Here is a 22,124-nt window from a genome sequence, read left to right as displayed (position 1 = left end):
CAAGGTTGTGGTCTTCCCAGTGGTCATGTGCAGTTGTAAGAGCTGGACCATAAAGAAGGCAGAGCACCAAAGAACTGATGCCTTTGAACTGTGACGCTGGAGAAAACTCCTGAGAGTTCTCTGGACAGTAAGGATAGCAAACTAGTCAATCTTAAGGTAAATCAACCCTGAATACTCATTGGAAGGACTGATGCTGAAGTAGAAGATCCAGTATCTTGATTATCTGATGTGAACAGCCAATTCATTGGAAGTCGCTGATGCTGGGAAAGATTGAGGGCAGAAGGAGAAGAGGGAGTCAGAGGAGGAGATGGCCGAATGGCATTTCCAATGCAATGGACATGAACTTGGGCAACTTTGGGAAATGGTGAGGGATAGGGAGGCCTGACGTATTGCAGTCATGGGGTCATAAAGAATCAGACATGACTGGGCAACTGAAAACAACAATGTCTCTTTTGGGCAATAGCTTCCAAAGATATTTCCTAAAACAATTCTCCAAAGTGATCTTTATTGCTATTTTGTATTTAAATATAGTAAGCCTTGGGGCTTCCCAGGTGACATTAGTGGTAGAGAACCCACCTGGCAATGCAGGGGACATAAGAGACAGGGGTTCAATCCCTGGGTCAGGAAGATCCCCTGGAGGAGGGCATGGCAAGCCACTCCAGTATTCTTGCCTGGAGAATCCTATAGAGAGGAGCCTGGTGGGCTACAGTCCATGGGATCACAAAGAGTCAGACATGAATGAAGTGGATTCAGCAGCAGCAGCAAGCCTTAGAGAACTCTAAATATGTATCCAAGTCTATACATCTAGGAATTTTCATATAGATACTGGAGCCTAGAACTATTGGACTTGTTACTTGATTGCATTCTGTGAGTCAAATGGTAAGAAACATAAACTGCTTTGTCTTCTCTTTGCTCATTCTATCTTGGTTATAGTAATAATGTGTTTTATTTGCCAGGTACACTGGCAGTGTTGGTAACTCCCATACAGACTAATATGGAGATAAAGAAGGATAAATATAACCGCAATGGTAAATATGTAAGCTGTTGGGAGAGAAATTTTAAAAAATAAGAGGTTCAAGAGGGCATATAGCATGATTAGTTGAACATTCTAGGGAGCTGAGACTCTAAAGGGGGTAATCTTGTTTGAGGGACAGTAAGTTCTAGTCTTTGAAAATAAGAGTTGAAAGCAGAGAGATTCAAACTGGGTGAAAACACAAGAATCTCACAAGCACTGCTAACAAAAATACTGGTATTTAGAACTAGAACCCACAGAATTATTTGGATGGGGTCAGTCTTTAGAACAAGAAACTGTTGAATTATTTGAGTGGAGAGACTCAATCATGCTGACATATCCAATGTGTCACAGATACAATCATCCAGTGCTGTTGGAAGATCATTTTAATGCACCTTGCCATTTCATTTTGCTTTGCTTGGCTTGCACTCTGGGGGTGGTGCTGAATTATGTATGTATTAATAAGAACTACAGGTGATTCTGATTCCTGCTAACATGGGAGAACCACTTTGAAGGAGGCTTTTATTTACGGTATTTGGTCTCAGTCCTGGCTGCACCCTAGAATCCTGAGAAGACTTCCTGAGCTCTCTTTGGAAAAATACCACTAAACCTATTTAATTGGTCTGGAGTGGAACCTCAGCATCAGAACATTAAAAAAAAAAAAAAAAAAAAAAAAAAAGTGGGTATTAAAGTGTAGACAGCTTTGAAAACTACTGGGTCAGCCCATCAAGGAATTATAGGGTTGGCTGAAATGATCATTTGAGTTTTTTCATAAGATGTTATGGACAACCTGGATGAAATTTTTGGCCAACCCAATAACTCTAGTTGACCCTGACAGAAAAGGATTTCCTAGCCTGACAAGGCAAAGAGGTAATAGATTATGGGAACTGCATCCAGTTCTCATTCAAATTCTCAGGACACAAATGAACCTCAGAAGAAGGAATTGATGCCAGCACATTCAGCAAGACTATTGCAACCTTGATAGTAGTTGAGAATATTCCTGATGGCCATGCTGTAGGAGAAATGAGTCTTCTGAGATTGTCTGCATTGGTACACTCAGAGCTCTGCTGTATATGAAAATCAGGGAGGGGGTGATGGCCAACAGCTGGAGAAACAGCAAAGGTGGGTCTACCATGGGTATGGCCTAAGGACCAGGCCCTTTGCCCATTCCAATGCAAAACAGCTTGAGATGCTCACGCAGTATCATTATGGCAAGGGAAGTACCGATTAACTGGAATTAGATGGCCCATAAACTAAGAGCCTAGTTCTCTAGTTTCTAAAATCAAGGTCTAGGAAAGCAATTCTATGGTTTAATAGGCCCAGTGTGCAAACTTACAGAGAATGCAAGTAAGTCTAAATGGTTGAGATGTTATAGAGACTTGTGTTTGTCAAGGGGGAGGGGAGAAGGCTGAGGGAAAGATTTCGAGCTTGGGATTAGCAGATGCAAGCTATTATGTCAACAAGAGTCTACTGTATAGCACAGGAAACTGTATCTAATAATCTGTAATAAACCATGATGGAAAAGAATATGAAAATATATATATATATGTATAACTGAGTCACTTTGCTATACAGCAAAAGGCAAAGACAGCATTGGAAATCAGCTATAGTCCAATGATTTTTTTTAAAAAAAGTTATCTGAATATGCTGCAAAGTAACTAGTTGTTTAATTGTAGTAGTTTAAAGTTAATATTTAAGCATTTTTGGTTCATTTATGAAAATGATGCACACATTTAGAAACAAACTATCTGGAAGAGTCTTTAGGGTTTTCTATGTCATCTGCAAACAGCGAGAGTTTCACTTCTTCTTTTCCTATCTGGATTCCTTTTACGTCTTTTTCTGCTCTGATTGCTGTGGCCAAAACTTCCAACACTATGTTGAATAGTAGTGGTGAGAGTGGGCATCCTTGTCTTGTTCCTGATTTCAGGGGAAATGCTTTCAATTTTTCACCATTGAGGGTGATGCTTGCTGTAGGTTTGTCATATATAGCTTTTATTATGTTGAGGTATGTTCTTTCTATTCCTGCTTTCTGGAGAGTTTTAATCATAAATGAGTGTTGAATTTTGTCAAAGGCTTTCTCTGCATCTATTGAGATAATCATATGGTATTTATCTTCCAATTTGTTAATGTGGTGTATTACGTTGATCAATTTGTGGATATTAAAGAATCCTTGCATTCCTGGGATAAAGCCCACTTGGTCATGGTGTATGATTTTTTTAATATGTTGTTGGATTCTGTTTGCTAGAATTTTGTTAAGGATTTTTGCATCTATGTTCATCAGTGATATTGGCCTGTAGTTTTCTTTTTTTGTGGCATCTTTGTCTGGTTTTGGAATTAGGGTGATGGTGGCCTCATAGAATGAGTTTGGAAGTTTACCTTCATCTGCAATTTTCTGGAAGAGTTTGAGTAAGATAGGTGCTAGCTCTTCTCTAAATTTTTGGTAGAATTCAGCTGTGAAGCCATCTGGTCCTGGGCTTTTGTTTGCTGGAAGATTTCTGATTACAGTTTCAATTTCCTTGCTTGTGATGGTTCTGTTAAGATCTTCTATTTTTTCCTGGTTGAGTTTTGGAAAGTTATACTTTTCTAAGAATTTGTCCATTTCATCCAAGCTGTCCATTTTATTGGATTAGAGCTGCTGGTAGTAGTCTCTTATGATCCTTTGGATTTCAGTGTTGTCTGTTGTGATCTCACCCTTTTCATTTCTTATTTTGTTAATTTGGTTCTTCTCTCTTTGTTTCTTAATGAGTCTCGCTAATGGTTTGTCAATTTTGTTTATTTTTTCAAAAAACCAGCTTTTAGCTTTGTTGATTTTTGCTATGGTCTCCTTAGTTTCTTTTGCATTTATTTCTGCCCTAATTTTTAAGATTTCTTTCCTTCTGCTAACCCTGGGGTTCTTCATTTCTTCCTTCTCTAATTGCTTAAGATGTAGAGTTAGGTTATTTATTTGGCTTTTTTCTTGTTTCTTGATGTAAGCCTGTAATGCTATGAACCTTCCCCTTAGCACTGCTTTTACAGTGTCCCATAGAAAATTACTAGAACTAATCAATGAATATAGTAAAGTTGCAGGATATAAAATTAACACACAGAAATCCCTTGCATTCCTATATACTAACAATGAAAAAACAGAAAGAGAAATTAAGGAAACAATACCATTCACCATTGCAACAAAAAGAATAAAATACTTAGGAGTATATCTACCTAAAGAAACAAAAGACCTATACACAGAAAACTATAAAACATTGATGAAAGAAATCAAAGAGGACACAAACAGATGGAGAAACATACCGTGTTCATGGATTGGAAGAATCAATATTGTCAAAATGGCTATTCTACCCAAAGGAATCTATAGATTCAATGCAATCCCTATCAAGCTACCAACGGTATTTTTCACAGAACTAGAACAAATAATTGTGTGTATGGAAACACAAAAAACCTCGAATAGCCAAAGTAATCTTGAGAAAGAAGAATGGAACTGGAGGAATCAACCTGCCTGACTTCAGACTCTACTACAAAGCCACAGTCATCAAGACAGTATGGTACTGGCACAAAGACAGAAATATAGATCAATGGAACAGAATAGAAAGCCCAGAGATAAATCCACGAACCTATGGACACCTTATCTTTGACAAAGGAGGCAAGGATATACAATGGAAAAAAGACAATCTCTTTAACAAGTGGTGCTGGGAAAACTGGTCAACCACTTGTAAAAGAATGAAACTAGAACACTTTCTAACACCATACACAAAAATAAACTCAAAATGGATTAAAGATCTAAATGTAAGACCAGAAACTCTAAAACTCCTAGAGGAGAACATAGGCAAAACACTCTCTGACATAAATCACAGCAAGATCTTCTATGACCCACCTCCCAGAATATTGGAAATAAAAGCAAAAGTAAACAAATGGGACCTAATGAAAATTAAAAGCTTTTGCACAACAAAGGAAACTATAAGTAAGGTGAAAAGACAGCCCTCGGATTGGGAGAAAATAATAGCAAATGAGGAAACAGACAAAGGATTAATCTCAAAAATATACAAGCAACTCCTGAAGCTCAATTCCAGAAAAATAAATGACCCAATCAAAAAATGGGCCAAAGAACTAAACAGACATTTCTCCAAAGAAGACATACAGATGGCTAACAAACACATGAAAAGATGCTCCACATCACTCATTATCAGAGAAATGCAAATCAAAACCACAATGAGGTACCATTACACGCCAGTCAGGATGACTGCTATCCAAAAGTCTACAAGCAATAAATGCTGGAGAGGGTGTGGAGAAAAGGGAACCCTCTTACACTGTTGGTGGGAATGCAAACTAGTACAGCCACTATGGAAAACAGTGTGGAGATTTCTTAAAAAACTGGAAATAGAACTACCATATGACCCAGCAATACCACTTCTGGGCATACACACTGAGGAATCCAGATCTGAAAGAGACACGTGCACCCCAATGTTCATCGCAGCACTGTTTATAATAGCTAGGACATGGAAGCAACCTAGATGCCCATCAGCAGATGAATGGATAAGGAAGCTGTGGTACATTTATACCATGGAATATTACTCAGCCGTTAAAAAGAATTCATTTGAATCAGTTCTAATGAGATGGATGAAACTGGAGCCCATTATACAGAGTGAGGTGAGCCAGAAAGATAAAGAACATTACAGTATACTAACGCATATATGCGGAATTTAGAAAGATGGTAACGATGGCCCTATATGCAGGGCAGAAGAGACGCAGAAGTACGGAACAGACTTTTGAACTCTGTGGGAGAAGGTGAGGGTGGGATGTTTCAAAAGAACAGCATGTATATTATCTATGGTGAAACAGACCACCAGCCCAGGTGGGAGGCATGAGTCAAGTGCTCGGGCCTGGTGGGCTGGGGGGATCCAGAGGAATCGGGTGGAGAGGGAGGTGGGATGGGAGACCGGGATGGGGAATTCGTGTAGCTCTATGGCTGATTCATATCAATGTATGACAAAACCCACTGAAAAATAAAAAAATAAATTAAAAAAAAAAAAAGATAGAAACAAACTATCAAAAACACTTTTTATCATCATAAACTAGGAAAAATGACAACAAAACAACTGTGATATTTATATTTTATTTAGTGCTTATTTTTCTTCGGGCAATGGTCTAAATGCTTTGAAGCTATTATCATAGATCTGGCTTTATGATCTTACTTTACAAATGAATATGTCTAAGGAAATGATAGAATAAATAATTTGCCTAAGATTCATGAATTAATCAGCCATAGAGACAGGATTTTAAACCAGACAGTAAAACAACTAAGTTATCACTACTGAGTTATATAATATTCTAGGTAGAGATGTGTGTTATGCGCTTATTAATTTGATCATGAAAGAGGTAGAAATATAAATGATTCAAAATATGTATATTTATTATCATAATAATGCTCACTTTAATTTAGACAAAATAATTTTAACAGAGCTAATTCAAAAGTCAATATTTAATGAATAAATGATATATTTGAAAAGGATACAATCACAGGTTTAGTACTAGCAAAATGAGTATATCAAACTAACCCAGCTAAAATGTAGAAAGTGAAGGAGAAAGTTGCTCAGTTGTATCCAACTCTTTGTGACCCAATGGACTAGTCCATGGAATTCTCTAGGCCAGAATACTGGAGTGGGTAACCTTTCCCTTCTCCAGGGGATCTTTCCAACCCAGTGATAAAACCCAAGTCTCCCACACTGCAGGCAGATTCTTTACCCACTGAGCCACAAGGGAAACCCAAGAATACTGGAGTGGGTAGCTTATCCCTTCTCCAGCAGATCTTCCCGACCCAGGAATCGAACCAGGATCTCCTGCATTGCAGGTGGGTTCTTTACCAACTGAGTTATAAGAGAAAAATGTAGAACTAAATATCAATTGAGTCATGGATAGATTAAAATAAGATATTCCAATATTTATTTTATAGTATTTTGGAGGGAATGGAGGAGAGAAAATTATCTGAATAGCTAAATATTGAGAAATTTCCAGAGCTGAAAAGTGAAATATGGGAAATAAACAGCATGTATATTAAAAACAGTCATCTTATTAAAACTATTGACGTTGATGAATAAATATACAGTTAATTCCTTCAGCAAAATGAAACAAGATTATTTCCAAGCTGTAACTTTAAGATCAACATATACAACCCTATGGACTGTAGCCTGCCAGGCTTCTCTGTCCATGGGATTCTCTTTGGAAGAATACTGGAGTGGGTTGCCGTGCCTTTCTCCAGGGGATCTTCCTGACCCAGGGATCAAACTAGCATTTCCTAGGTCTCCTGCATTGCAGGTGGATTCTTTACCAGTAGCACCACCCTGGAAGCCCTAAATCAACATATGTGTGTGCGCCTGCTGAGTCCCTTCAGCCATGTCCAACTCTTTGCAACCCTTAGGACTGTACTCTGCCAGGTTTCTCCAATATAAAATAAAAATTAAATTAAAAAAATACAGTAAGATCCATGATGCATTCTCATTAGCAGCAATAGAAGTCTGAAGATATTACAGTGATACCTTAGAAAGCTAACAGAGACATATTCGACAACATTGTCATGCAAGAATAAATATAAAGTATAATCATTTTTTCATACAAAAGATGAGTATTTTATCATTGATATAAAACTATTGTGAACTGTTGCACTTCAAAAAGAAGGAAAGTGACTCCAGATGAAAGAGATGCATTACTAGAAACATGAACCCAGAAACTAGCAACACATCATTGGTTTTTAAAAGCCATAATGTCTTTGTATATTTTTTCAAAGGGATAAAGCAAAAAGTCTACACAACAATAGTAAGATACAAAGCAGGAAATGAAGTCTTTGATGATTAAAGATTTTTATCATTGTCAAAGAATAGATCTAACAATGGACTTATTTGAACAAACTTATTACAAATCATCTCAAAATATATATAATCACAGAAACCAAAGAAATGCAACTAATATACTAGATATCAGAAGAAAAAAAAGTCTCAATAAAACAGAAGGTGAAGTAAACATTAAAGAGCAAAGAAAACAGATGGTAGAGAGAGAATACAAAATAAATAATTAGAAAATTTATTTCTGTATTAGTGAATATATTAAATGCACACAGATTATTGAGTTAGATAAAAATAGCATAATGTAAAACAATTTAGCAACACTATGTTGCTAACCCATCTGAAGTAGAACTGCAGAGTTCCTCTTATATATATATATGTAGAGAGAGAGAGAGAGAAAGAGACAGAGAGAGATGATGGAATAAAGATACATTAGCTTAATACTAATTACACAATCAAAAAACTGGGTTGGTAATACTAATATCAGAAAGAATGCAAATTAAGACAAAAAACACTAATGATCAAAACACTAAGATCAAAAAACACTAAGAATCAAGACACCCTCTGTATAATGATTAAGAGAGCAATTTATCAAGATGACTTGGAAATCTTATGTACTGAACCTATCAAGAAAAAATTTTTAATTCCATAATTTTATTAGTCTAGCACATTTTTGCAATAAACACATAGATCAAGTAACAAAATTGAAAATAAAAGGTATTGGACAATAATAAATGAAATGAATAAGTCTTTATATAAGATTTAGAGAATACATAATTTTGCTCCATGTTTTGTATAAGATTTCACTGAAAGAAGTATATGTTAAACATAAAGAAACTTCCTCAAATATATTGTAAACTTCTTATTTTATACCATTATTCTTTCTTTTTTTTTTTTTTTTTGCATGAATGTATTCTTTGGAATGAATTCCTTATTCTACAATTTGTTTTACTTTTGAGTTGTTAGTATACACAAAAATACAAAAAAAAAATCTCTCATTTACCATGAGCAATCTGTTTTTGATGCAAAAACTAAACAAGAGCTTTCTTGCCATCATTTGAAGCATTAGAAATTAACCCTCCAAGCTCCCAACAATTTTTAAAATAGCACTGAGATACAGAAAACTTTTGTGTCTATATATATGCAACCTCAAGAAAAAATAATTTAAAAAAACATGCTTTACTTCTCTAAGTTTAATGTTATCATATAATTGGGGGTTCACTTTAACACTGAGCATTTAGCAAAGGAACATTTAATTGAGAACATTCACACACAATCTCCCTTTATCGGCATGGAATTTAAGATCCATATAGGGGATTCCAGGCTTCTCAGGTGGCACTAGTGGTAAAGAACCCACCTGCCAATGCAGGAGACGAGAGATGTGGTTTTGATCACTGGGTCTGGAAGATCCCCTGGAGAAGGGAATGGCTACTCAGTACAGTATTCTTGCCTGGAGAATCCCATGGACAGAGGAGCCTGGCAGGTATGGTCCATAGGGTCGCAAAGAATAGAATACGATTGTAGTGACTTAGCACGCACACATAGGTGATTTTGATGCTGTGTCTCCTCATATTTGGAATGTTAAATCTTTTCCAAGCTCTTCCTTGTTTTAAAATGTTTTAATGAGAATGAAAAGTGAAAGTCGCTCAATTGTGTCTGACTCTCTGCAACCCCATGAACTGTACAGTCCATGGAATTCTCCAGGCCAGAATACTAGAGCGGGTAACCTTTCCCTTCTCCAGGGAATCTTCCCAACCCAGGGATCCAACCAAGGTCTCATGTATTGCAAGCAGATTCTTTACCAGCTGAGTCACCTGACATAAATATCTCTTTCCTGTATAATGTGAGTTAAGTTTGGATGTTAACACCCAGAAAGTATTCTCTGTTAGTCACTCAGTTTGTCCAACTCTTTGCAACACCATGTACTGTAGCCCCCAAGCTCCTCTTGTCCATGGAATTCTCCAGGCAAAAATACTTGGGTTCCCTTCTTCAGAGAATCTTCCCGGCTCAGGGATAGAATCCAAGTATTCCATCTTGGATTCTTTACCATCTGAGCCGCCAGGGAAGCCCTGGAAGTATCCTATAGGCAAACATTAAGCAGATAGTCATATGCCTTTAGTGAGTGCGTGTGTGCTAAGTCACTCCAGTCATGCTCGACTTTTTGCAACCCTATGAACTGTGGCCCACAAGGATTCTCCTTGTCCATGGGATTCTCCAGGCAAGAATACTGGAGTGGGTTGCCATGCCCTCTTCCAGGGGATCTTCTTGACTCAGGAACTGAACCCATGTCTCTTAAGTCTCCTACACTGGCAGGGGGGTTCTTTACCACCAGTGCCACCTGGGAAGCCCAATATGCCTCTAGTACTCTTTACAAATACAGCACAACTTGTACCATATTGGATAAAATTTACTCAAAAAATGTTTCAATATTAACTACTAATAATAGTTTTCAGTTTATGATTTTATAGGTATTAAGGGATCCATAGACTATTGAAGCATATTCATATTTTTTATATTTAATGTGCATGCAGAGCTGATCCCCTATGTGATTCTTATTTAGAAAGATGGTTTTTGCATCAACAATTATTTTTCCCATTTAATCACTTTAAAATCACTACAGGGTGACTGGTGAAAACAATGTGAATTAAAAAAAAATCTTATAAAGTTGATATATGCATGCAAAACATTTTCTTTCAGTTTAAATATGCATTTAAAATATTTGTGTATCCAAAACATTGGTATTTATATTTAAATATGACAAATTGAACATACACATATTTCTCTGCTTCCTTGATTGATTCTCACCGAAAAGACAGCAGAGGAATCAGCTGGACAAATCAGCAAGGACATAAGAACTGAGGAGAGGATGGATGGCAGAAGAAAATTGTCAAAAAAGTTTTGGAAGATGAAAACTGATGCAGAAAACCCATGTTGGAGCTTTTCCACACAGTTGAGTGCTTGTGGCAGGATTAACAGCTAATTTGCGGTCTTTCCTCTAGCTTTAGGGATGCCTGAGGCTTTGACCCTTAGATAAATCCTCCTTGAAAGAGTAAGTGAGGAAAGTATGCCAGACTTCTGGTATACATCAGAAAACACACCTCATTCAAAGTAAATGATGCTGCTGCTGAGTTTGCTCTGTACCAGGCGAAGCCCTGGTACCTGGGTGTTGCAACTATTTATTAAGTAATCCCTTACTGATGAGTAACTTGAAATTGACAAATAAGCTGTAATTTAGGAATAATGTATAGCTGATGAGATTCAGTTTCACCAGGGAATGAAAGCTAATCAAGGGCCCCAGAGAGAGCTACATGACTAATGAGGTCTAAAGACACCACTGAGTATGACTTTCCTTGGCTTCATCTCACATGATGACTTGGATTCAATGGGAAATGATAGGGACATTTGGAATCTACTCTGGAGAATCCTGAAAGATCTACTAGTTGTTGTTATACATGATTTTCTGTCTTAGATTATGTTTTAAACTGTGTAACACTGGTACCAATAATTTGGCCACCTGATGCAAAGAACCAACCCATTGGAAAAGAACCTGCTGCTGGGAAAGATTGAAGGCAAAAGAAGAGGGTGGCAGAGGATGAGATAGTTAGATAGCATCGCTGACTGAACAGACATGAATCAGCAGACTCTGGAAGATAGTGAGGGACAGTGAAGCCTGGTATGCTGCATTCCATGGGGTTGCAAAGAGTCGGACACGACTTGGCAACTGAACAACAATAGCAACAATACTTGATATTAGATGAATTTTATTGTGTTTCTGGGATTTGTTAACCTCAATCTAAAACCACTGTGACTCGTCCAGCAGAGTTAATGTTAAAGGCTAAAGGAAGGAAGGGAAGGCAGAGAAGCTAATTTGTGTAGCAGACTACCAGAATATCCAACAAATTGGAAACACTGTCTTTGAAAGTAACAATAAAAAGACTTGCCTGAAAACCTTTTGAAGAGTACATATGTGTGCATGCTAAGTTGCTTCAGTTGTGTCCGACTTTTTGCAACGCTATGGAATGTAGCCCGTCAGGTTCCTCTGTCCATAGGATTCCCCAGGCAGGAATACTGAAGTGGGTTGCCTTAGCTTCCTCCAGGGGATCTTCCCAACCCAGGGGTTGAACCTGAGTCTCCTGCATCTCCAGCACTGGCAGGTGGGTTCTTTACCCAGTAGGACACTTGGGAAAGTATATATATCCCCATATTTACATACTTCACAGGTCACTCTCCTTTTCTTAACCCTAGAGACAGTCTACAGGTTTGCTTTCTGGAGGCAATGCATTTGATTTACATAAAACAGTGTCTCTCCCATGGACTTCAAAAAGAAAGTGGAAACTTTGTTGGATATTGGGGCACCAGGAATGACCAAGGGCACAATACTGAAAGCAAAGAATTTGTGTAGAAACTGACAGCCAACTGTGTACTCTGATTTCCCTTCTCAGCTCCTGAAATGGAGATTTTGAGATGAAAGTAAATATTGTAGGATAGATAAGGGACCTATGTTTCTTGATACTTAAGAGTTTTTCCTGAAAAGAACAAAAACAAAACAGAACAAAGCAAAAAACAGCCACATCTTATGAGAACATCTCATTCTGTGATCCAAATGTTGAGAAGTCCTGTCCATGCATACAGTTTTAGTTACCTTTCAACATGATAAAATTTTCAGATATTTGAAGAAGTGTTTAATAAGATCAAAGACTCCCCACTCACCCTCAATAAAGGAAGGTGCTGATCAATGGAATAGAGGAATAAACTGAAGAAGTGGAAGTCATGGAGTCAATAAAACAGGGCTGGGTACCGACTAAAGAAAGAGAGAGAAGGAAATCCCCAGACTGAAGGGGAGAGACATGCTAGGACATTTGCTCCATATTGGGCAGGGGATACTCAGCATCTTCTGGAGAAGAGAAGAGAGAAACTAAGGAGAGATTTCAAGGAAATAAATAAAAGTAGTGCAGATGATTGACCTGACGTACTTAGTGATATTAGGATGAACTTTTAGTTGAGAGCCTGGAGATAAATTAGTGATCACTAAAAAGGAAAGGAAGCCAACAATATAATTACTTAATTATTGATTTGAGAAAAAAAATACGAAGTTAATCAAAGTAAATTTCAAGCTATATTTTTAATATAGTTGTAGGATAAAGACAGTAATATTGATTTAATGGAAACTGTAATATAGCTACAGTGAAGGGCCAAGAGATGAACATTTATTATTTGCATGAGGACACATGAAGCTCGGTCCAATACTGTAATGCAGAAAGTCCATAGATAAAAGTATGATCTTATTTTTGAGACTATGGAAACAAATACAATGTAAATAGCTAAAAAAGTTAAAAATGAGGTATAAAAGTTATACCCCGTTCAACAAATGGGGTATAAAGATAGATGCAGTGAGGAGTGAGAAAAAGAGCTGCCATTTTACATTATATAGTACTGCCTTACTTGTAAAAAATATTTTACTTGATAAAACTAATAAAAAATAAATTACTGTTTAAAAAAGTTAACAAATTTCTAAAAAGGGAATGCTTTTAATCCTTCTTATAGAAAAAACCTGTTTGTTTTTTTAACAGTTTGCTGTAAATTCTTTAACCTGTCTAGATCTAAGTTCAGTTTATCACTTAGTATCTTTAAGCTAGTTTTTAAATCAGTTTTCCTAGGCACAGAGGAGCCTGGCAGGCTCCAGTCCATAGGGTGGCAAATTGTCAGACATGACTGAAGTGACATAGTGTGCATGTTAGGACTTCCTGGGAGAAAAGTAGCAAAAAATCTCCAATGCAGGAGACAAGGGTTCAATCCCTGAGTTGGGAAGATCCCCTGGAATAGGAAATGGCAACCCACTCCAGTATTCCTGCCTGAAAAATTCCACAGTCAGAGGAGACTGGAGGTCCACAGTCCCTGAGGTCACAAAGTCGGTCAAGACTGAACATGCATGCTTGACATGGTGTATGTGCACTTAATTATTAGGTACTGTTGGGAGGGGCTCATTAGCAGAATGTGATGGATGGTTTACCTGCCAGTGGGACCCAGGCAATTAGAGGCTTCCCTCCTCCTCCCTGTCCTTGGAATGTGCAATATACCTACTCTTCTTATACTAGAAGCCATTTCAAGGACTCAGACTTGAAAGAGAAATGTTGAGACTATTTGGACTGAACTGCATCAAGATTTCTATGTAAACTTTCAAAATTCTGGTGGTTGGGTGGGTGGTAGATCTATTCATCTTGCTGCACCTAAGACAAGCCTCATAGGTAAATTTTCTGCTTATTAAAACTACCACTTACCAATCTCGATTGGTCTGCCTTTTTCTTCATTCTCTCCTTGGCATATATGTACAGAGGCCAGTTTATGAATCAATACATACCTCATAATGCTGTTAGGAGGAGCTAATAAAATCATACACAATGTGGCACAGTGCCTAGAACGTCTCTATTTTGTCTTCACAAAAATTATAGGTTTGTTGTGATTCTATGTAACTTCTAATACTTGTCCTTGTTGTTTAGTCACTAAGTTATGCCAGACTCTTTTGTGACCTCATGGACTATCAGGGTCCTCCATGCATGGGATTTCTCATGGAGGAATATATACTGGAGTGGGTTGCCGTTTCCTTCTCAATGGGATCTTCTTGACCCAGGGGTCCAATCCATGTCTCCTGCACTGCAGGCAGATTCTTTACCACAGTGCACCCAGGGAACCCAACCTCTAATATGGAATCTTGTAAAAAATATTAGTTTCCTTTCTCCTTTTATCCAACTAAGTAGAGATACATACAGTGCATGTTTTTTCTTTCAGTAAAAGATAGAAAAAGATTGTACAACCTTGGTGCTCCTGGCATTTCGGGTGAGATAATTCTTTGCTGTCCTGTGCATTGTAGGACATTCTTGGCCTCTGCCCGCTAAATATCTCCATGCTGCCCACTAGCATAACCTCCATGTCTCAACGGTGACGACCAACAGTGTCTTTAGATATTACCAGATCTCCTCTGGGGGCAAAAATAGTCACATGTTGAGAAACATTGATGCATGGCCACCTCATTTTCACCAATGTCTATGTATACCCCTGACCAGTGGATGTTTGATTTATTTTTTATTTTTAATTTGATAAAAAGATGCTGAGTGAAGATCCTGGTTTAAAATTATTATCAAAATACTGTCCTGAGCATTATTGTACACAAGCATTTTATTATATGTCTTATAATGTCCTGGGAAAAAAAGCAGGGCATACATAATTAAAATTATTCAATGTAAATTTAAATTGCAAAAGTTATAATGACTTTAAAAATGCATATAAAGATATGTATATATTTTATCATCCCTAAAATTATCAGGATTCTTTACATTAAAAGCTTATTCAGATAAAATAAAACCCTTTCACATTATTGCAAATGTCTCATTAACTGGGAAACAAAGTCTTTACTTGCAAAGATACTGTCTCCTGATTTCCTGTCATCATAACTGAATTATGAAAATGCTCTTGAGAACATTTTTCTCTAGAAAGAGAATTTTAGGATATATATTTTTGTATGAGAAGAAAGTTGCAAAAGTCTGCCTTTTCATAGAGGTCTTAGAGGACCATTAAATCACTATTTATGCAAGGTTCATATATCAGTTTTGAAAACACATGCTTCAAGATTGACATTTAGTTCATTTCTAGAGGCAAATGGATGTGCTGGCTTACTTTATAAAATTAAATTTTTGATGTGTTTTAGGTATTGGAACAGATATGTTGGTATCAACTTGCTTATTCTAGATACATAGTTAACAGATTTTTATAAAAACAAATAAATATAAAGAAAGAAATGTAATAATAAAGCCAATGGACAGAAACAGCCCAAAGAGAAAAAAGTTAGCAAAAGCATTTATTTTCTGTTACTTTGGTAATTAGAAAGTTTATATATATCCTTCCCATTAGCAGAAAGCTGTCCAGATGCAGAGAGACATAAAAAGTAACATAAAGTGTTAATGAGATTGAGGAGGTAATGGTAAAAAGACTCCAACCTGAATATTTCATGATATGTTACCATTCAGAGGATGTCAGTATACAGCTTCTTTGCAGCTCAGTCTTCAAAGACACAATACAAACAGGCAATCAAAGTTCTGGTACTTGACAACATCTTCAGCAAAATATCCCAGAGACCTGTGATGCCTTAAGAATCTATAAAAACTATAGTTGGAGTCACCTGTATATGTATTTTGGTTTTGGTTTTGTTTTTTGCTATTTGTGAATTGTGATTTCAAACTTGCTTAAATGCTTCCTTTCAATCCTCTCAAAATAATCTTCATACTGCTTTCCACAGCATCTAATAGACTTGCCCCAGCATTAGTCACCACTTTGGGTAATTAAATCAGTCTCTGGATAGGTTAATGGATTATACAGGAATGATAATATTTTATGTTCAATTAAATATTTTTATTATAATAAGGTTTTGTTTTGCATAAACTCTGAGAAAACTGATCATTAAATATTTTTAACACATTGCTGTTGTTCAGTCACTAAGTCCTGTCCAACTCTTTGAGACCCGATGTGCTGCAGCACACCAGGCTTCTCTGTCCTTCAGTATCACCCAGAGTTTGCTCAGATTCATGTCTGTTGAGCTTCCATCCAACTGCTTCATCCTCCATTGCCCCCTTCTCCTCCTGCCCTCAGTCTTTCCCAGCATCAGGAGCTTTTCCAAAGAATCAGCTGTTCGCATCAGGTGACCAAAGTATTGGAGCTTCAGCTTCAGCATCAGTCCTTCTAGTGACTATTCAGGTTGATTTCCCTTTTGGATTGACTGGTTTGAGCTCCTTGCTGTCCAAAAGGCTCTCAAGAGACTTCTCGAGCACCACAGTTCTAAATCATCAGTTCTTCAGTGCTCAGTCTTCTTCATGGTCCAACTCTCACATCCGCACATGACTACTGAATAAAACATAGCTTTGACTATATGGACCGTTGTCAGCAAAGTGACGTCTCTGCTGTCACAGCTTTTTTCCAAGTAGCAAGCATCTTTTAATTTCGTGGCCGCAGTCACTGTCTGCAGTGGGTTTGGAGCCCAAGAAAATATCTGAAGTTGTTGATATTTCTCCCAGCAATCTTGATCAGCAAGTGTATCATCCAACCTGGTATTTCATATGATATACTCTGCATATGAGTTCAATAAGCAGGGTGACAGTATACAGCCTTGATGTACTCCTTTCCCATTTTTGAACCAGTCTCTTCCATGTCCCTTCTAACTGTTTAACTGCTTTATAACCTGCATACAGTTTTCTCAGGAGGCAGGTAACTGGTCTGGTATTCCCATCTCTTTAAGAATTTTCCCATTTGTTGTGATCCACACAGTAAAAACTTTAGGGTAGTCAATGTAGAAGAAAGAAGTAGATGTTTTTTCTGGAATTCTTTTGCTTTTTCTATGATCCAGTGGATCTTGGCATTTTGATCACTGGTTCCTCTGGTTAGCAATTGGATTTCTGGTTCCTCTCTATCGTGTTCCTTTAAAACACTTTACTTCTATTACCCATCACTTTTATTACTTTTTGGTATATCCTCCCAGACACTTTTTATTCTTATATATGCTTATAGAATATTGTTTTACTAAAATAAACTTATATTTTACATATTACTTTATAACATGCTTTCTTTGGTTAACGATCTCTACTTTCCCATGACAGTATATTTTGATCTTATACCACACTCAGTTCTACAAGCAGATTTCCTCAAAAAATCCCCCAAATGACCTTTACATCTGGTTTGTTCTTAGAGAGTTTATTCCAGAAGCACATATTTCATTCAAAATTCATGTTTCTTAGCTGCTTTCATGCTAGCAAGTCATTTTTAATGACATTTGTTGACATGACCTAGCCCAGTGTTCTGCAGAATGTCAATCCTTCTACAGTTGTGTGGTGCTTCTTCCTGGTATCACTTAAGTAGTTTGTCTCTTGAGGATCCTGTGATCTGAAAGTTAGATAAAAAAATCTAGAGGATTTAAGTTAAGCAAGTTTGCTAAAATGTATTATAATGATATTATGTATATTATATTTCATTTCATCAAGAAATTTACATCTGATTCTCCCACTTCTAATACTGATATAACCCACTGCTTATTAGAGCCATGACCAGCTGAACCTTCATTGTCCACATTTTCTTCCTTTCAAATAGAAGCTAAAATGTGTATAAGTTTGGTATTACCTTGTAAATTTCCAGTTTTCCAATCAACCATATTTCTAATGGTTTTGACATCCATTATAGTCCTTTTCAGGGCTTCCCAGTTGGCATTAGCGGTAAAGAACCCACCTGTCAATGCAGGAGATGTAAGAGATGTGGGTTCAATCTCTGGATTAGCAAAGTCCCTGGAGAAGGACTTGGCAACCTACTCCAATATTCAAGCGTGGGGAATCCCATGGACAGCGGAGCCTGGTGGGCTACAGTCCATAGGGTCGCAAAGAGTTGAGTATGACTGAAGTGACTTAGCATGTACACAGAGCCCTGTTCTGAATTAATACTTCATTATAGGGGTTTGTGGGATGATGCTTTTTATTGGTATTGTTTTGTTATTTCTTCTCTAAGTAGCACTATCCCTCACCAGCAGGGATATTTGATTTGATCAAATCAACTTATTTCATTATAGTTACAAATTCAAAATGAGGGTACCTGCTTTATACTTTCCTTTCAGTTATCATTTTCCAATGGGTGGATTGGAATCGCTACCTCAAAGGGCAATATCCAGCTTTCTCTGTCCCTCTATAGCATTTTGGATTCATCCATTTTCATTGGGTTTATTGTTTCAATTGACTATTTTTCAATTCACAAATTTTTACAATTGTACAAGTGTGATACAAAGTTGATGGATCTCTTCATGTTGGTTGTTGTGTACTTTAACTTAACACACTTGTTATTATTTCTTAAGTCCGGATTTTGAATATTTCAAATATATAGAAAATAGGAAGTGTATAATAACAAATGCCACATTACTCTGCACCAGCCTCAAGAATTATTGACATATCCAAACTCATTGTTTCTATAGTCCCAACCGTACTTCTCCTCATATTCTTTTGAAGAGAATTCCAGATATATAATTTATTATATTAGCATTTTAGTGTACTTATAAATGACAAAGACTCCTAGGAAAACTCTCAAACCATTATATACCTAAAATCTATTAACAAAGTTTTCTTAAATATCATTAAATATCTTGTCAGTGTTTAAATTTATAATTGTCTTTTAAGTGTTGTATGTGTGGTTTAAACTTGGCTTATTTATTTGAGTAAAGATCCAAATAAAGCCCATGAATCATAATGAATTGATATGCCTTATAAATCTTTTTAAATCTACAAATTCCCTCCTCATAATTTTTTCCCTCCTGAAATTTTTTGTCTATGAAATTACGTCCCTTGCCCTGTTGAAATTTCCCATAGTCTGTATTTTATCAATTTCACCTCCACAGTATCAACTAATTAACTGTTTCCCTATAAGTGTTTTCTTCTTCTTCTTTTGCCTTAGGATGTCTATTACTTGAAGACTGGGAAAAACTGTTCTCAGTTTAGCAACTGCTTTCAATTTTGCCTGCCATGTTTTCCAATGAGCACATGCTGGTGGTTGAAGTCTATCACATACCTCTTTGCTTCTGTCTACTTCTCCCATCAAAGCTTAGGCAAAATGAGTCATATCCCATTAAGGACTTATGCTCCATCTACTTGAATCTTCAGATAATGAGGATACTCTGTTTTATCATCTAAATGGAGATGCTCATTGTTTGTAATTTTGATATCCTGATTGTTCTATTTTTATTGGTGGATTCAAGGAGGTTAAAACCTTACATTGTCACCACTACCATCCTCCTGGAGTTTCTTCATTAGCTTTTAAAGTTCCCTTGCTTTACAGTTAGATATCTTAGTCTCATTCTGGAACTTTCCAAACCTGGGATTGGCCAATTTTCAAAAGTCACTTTTTTTTTCTAATGAGTGATCATATTAAAAACTAAATCTGGGCACTAGTGATGTTCACTGCTAGAACTAGAAATTCTAACTTTAAAAAAATGATATTTTCCATTTTAATGTTCCAGTGATCTAACTTAGCTTTTTGACTTTGTATTTCTTTTTCCTTATATTGAAAAATTTGGAGTCACAATGTCATTAATATAATTACATTTTGACTTCTCAGATAACATAAAGCAGTTTAAATAACATTTCTGTACCACTAAAAATAAAACTGTGAAGAGAAGCTTAAAAATATCTTATTTCATGTAAAGCCTAGAACATTTTCCACTAAGGCGGTAGAATCTAATTATGATGTTATAAAGTCTGTGAGAACAATACTTTCTGGGTATAATTATGCTACCAGTTTGAGAGCAGCTCTTAGGAGAAGTTCATAGAGAGAGAAAATGGCTTAGGATAGCTTCCTGGCTTCTCCTTCCTAGGGCCACCCCTACTTTTGCTTCTGTGAGATGTCTCTGACATTCTGTGAAATGTCTCTGAGCTATGACATTTTCAACCTTGTTTTCCTTAACTTTTTCTCTTCTTTTTTGCCATCTTTTCTAGCATCCATGCATTGTTCTGTCTCCAATTAGATATGACCACAGGATTGCCCACAGGACAGACCCTCCCCTGTCAGAGTGTGTGTGTGTCCACACACTGAGCTCTCTAAATCCTGCTTTCTCTGCCCCGTCATCACTTCCTGATCATCTCCACTTTATCTGTTACTCCCCTAGCCCACCGGATTGTTGTCTGTTGTCCAAGTCCTCTGGCATAGGGAAAATTTCTCCCAGTTTACACCTTATTTGATTTTTGTGACTTCTGTGATTTGTCTCCCCTCAGGTACCAGTGAAGGTTTAAGTTGTAAAACTCATACCTAGGACCCTTAAGTTGCTGATACTACTAGCAGCTGAACTGAAATTAATTTGTTGGATGATAAAGTACCCTAAGGTTATAACCAAGGGCTGATGGTTGAATGGGCTTCTCTGATGGCTCAGTGGCAAAGAGTGTGCCTGCCAGTGGAGGAGGTTCAGTTTCAGTCCCTGGGTGAAGATCCCATGGAGAAGGGCACAGCAACCCATTCCAGTATTCTTGCCTGGAAAATCTCGTGGACTCAGGAGCCTGGTGGGTTACAGTCCATGGAGTCACAGAGTAAGACATGACAGCGTCTTGCCTTGCATGCATGCACGATTATGTAAAGGAGGGAGAAAAAGCCGGGGTGTGGTTTGCAGCCTTGGACCCCAGATCTCAAGGTCCTTGCGGAGTTAGTAAGAGCAGTCTACATTTCCATGGCTATGAAACATTGTCCCTGGACTGAGAAATGTTTACATTTATGGAGTTTTGGCTCTTGAATCCAATTTTAAAGAAATTAAGAGTGGTTATAAGCAGGACATAGGAGATAATTTGCATTAACAGACATTTGATTTGGGAACTAGGTTAAGTCTCTGCTGATGACTGGAAAGATAGGCAGACATTATGCTCATGACTATGGTAAACAAAGGACCCATTTTATATATGTTTTTGATCATTTTACTTATTTATTTTTGGTTGCACTGGGTCTTTTTTGCTGCCTGGGCTTTTCTCTAGTTGCAGAGAGTGGGTGCTACTCTCCAATTGCGGTTTCAGGCTTCTCATGGCAATTGCTTTTCCTGTTGTGGAATACAGGCTCTAGGATGTTTGAGCTTCAGTAGTTGCAGCTCTTAGGCTTGGTAGTTGCGGCTTGTGGGCTCTTGAAAACAAGCTCAGTACTTGTGACACACAGTTTAGTGTTTCAAGGCATGTGGAATCTTCTAGGACCAGGGATCAGACCTGTGTTTCCCGCATTGGCAGGTGGATTCTTCCCCACAGGACCACCAGGTAAGTTCAATGCATTTTATCTTATATTCATTTCATTTTTCCTATAAAGTTTCAGTAATTAGAACAAATTTCTTCTAGAAACACTCCAGGAATGTAACAATCCCATACTATCTTGTTAGTACACTTACTGAATCTCATCTTCCGGATGAAAACATATTCTTATTGCTGATCAATACATACTCTTCAAATTATAACACTTTTATATTTTTGCAAAATGACCCATAAAATATTTCAAAATATAATTTGAAATGCTCTTGTAAGTTGTATTCCATATGTGTGTGTGTGATCAGTTACTCAATCACAGGCACTCTTTGTGATAACATGGACTGTAGCCAGCCAGGCTCCCCGTCCATGGAATTTTCCAGGTAGGTTTACATTATTTAATCTAATTATTTCTCCAGATCTAAGTAAAATAAGAATTTTTTCCTGGTGATTACTACTATCACCCCCCAGTAAGTTATTTCTTTATTTAAAAAAATCACATATGCA

This window comes from Muntiacus reevesi, chromosome 3 (assembly GCF_963930625.1).
Source record: "Muntiacus reevesi chromosome 3, mMunRee1.1, whole genome shotgun sequence".
Lineage (NCBI taxonomy): Eukaryota > Metazoa > Chordata > Mammalia > Artiodactyla > Cervidae > Muntiacus > Muntiacus reevesi.
The sequence above is the reverse complement of the archived record's forward strand: the minus strand, read 5'-3'. Positions refer to the sequence as shown.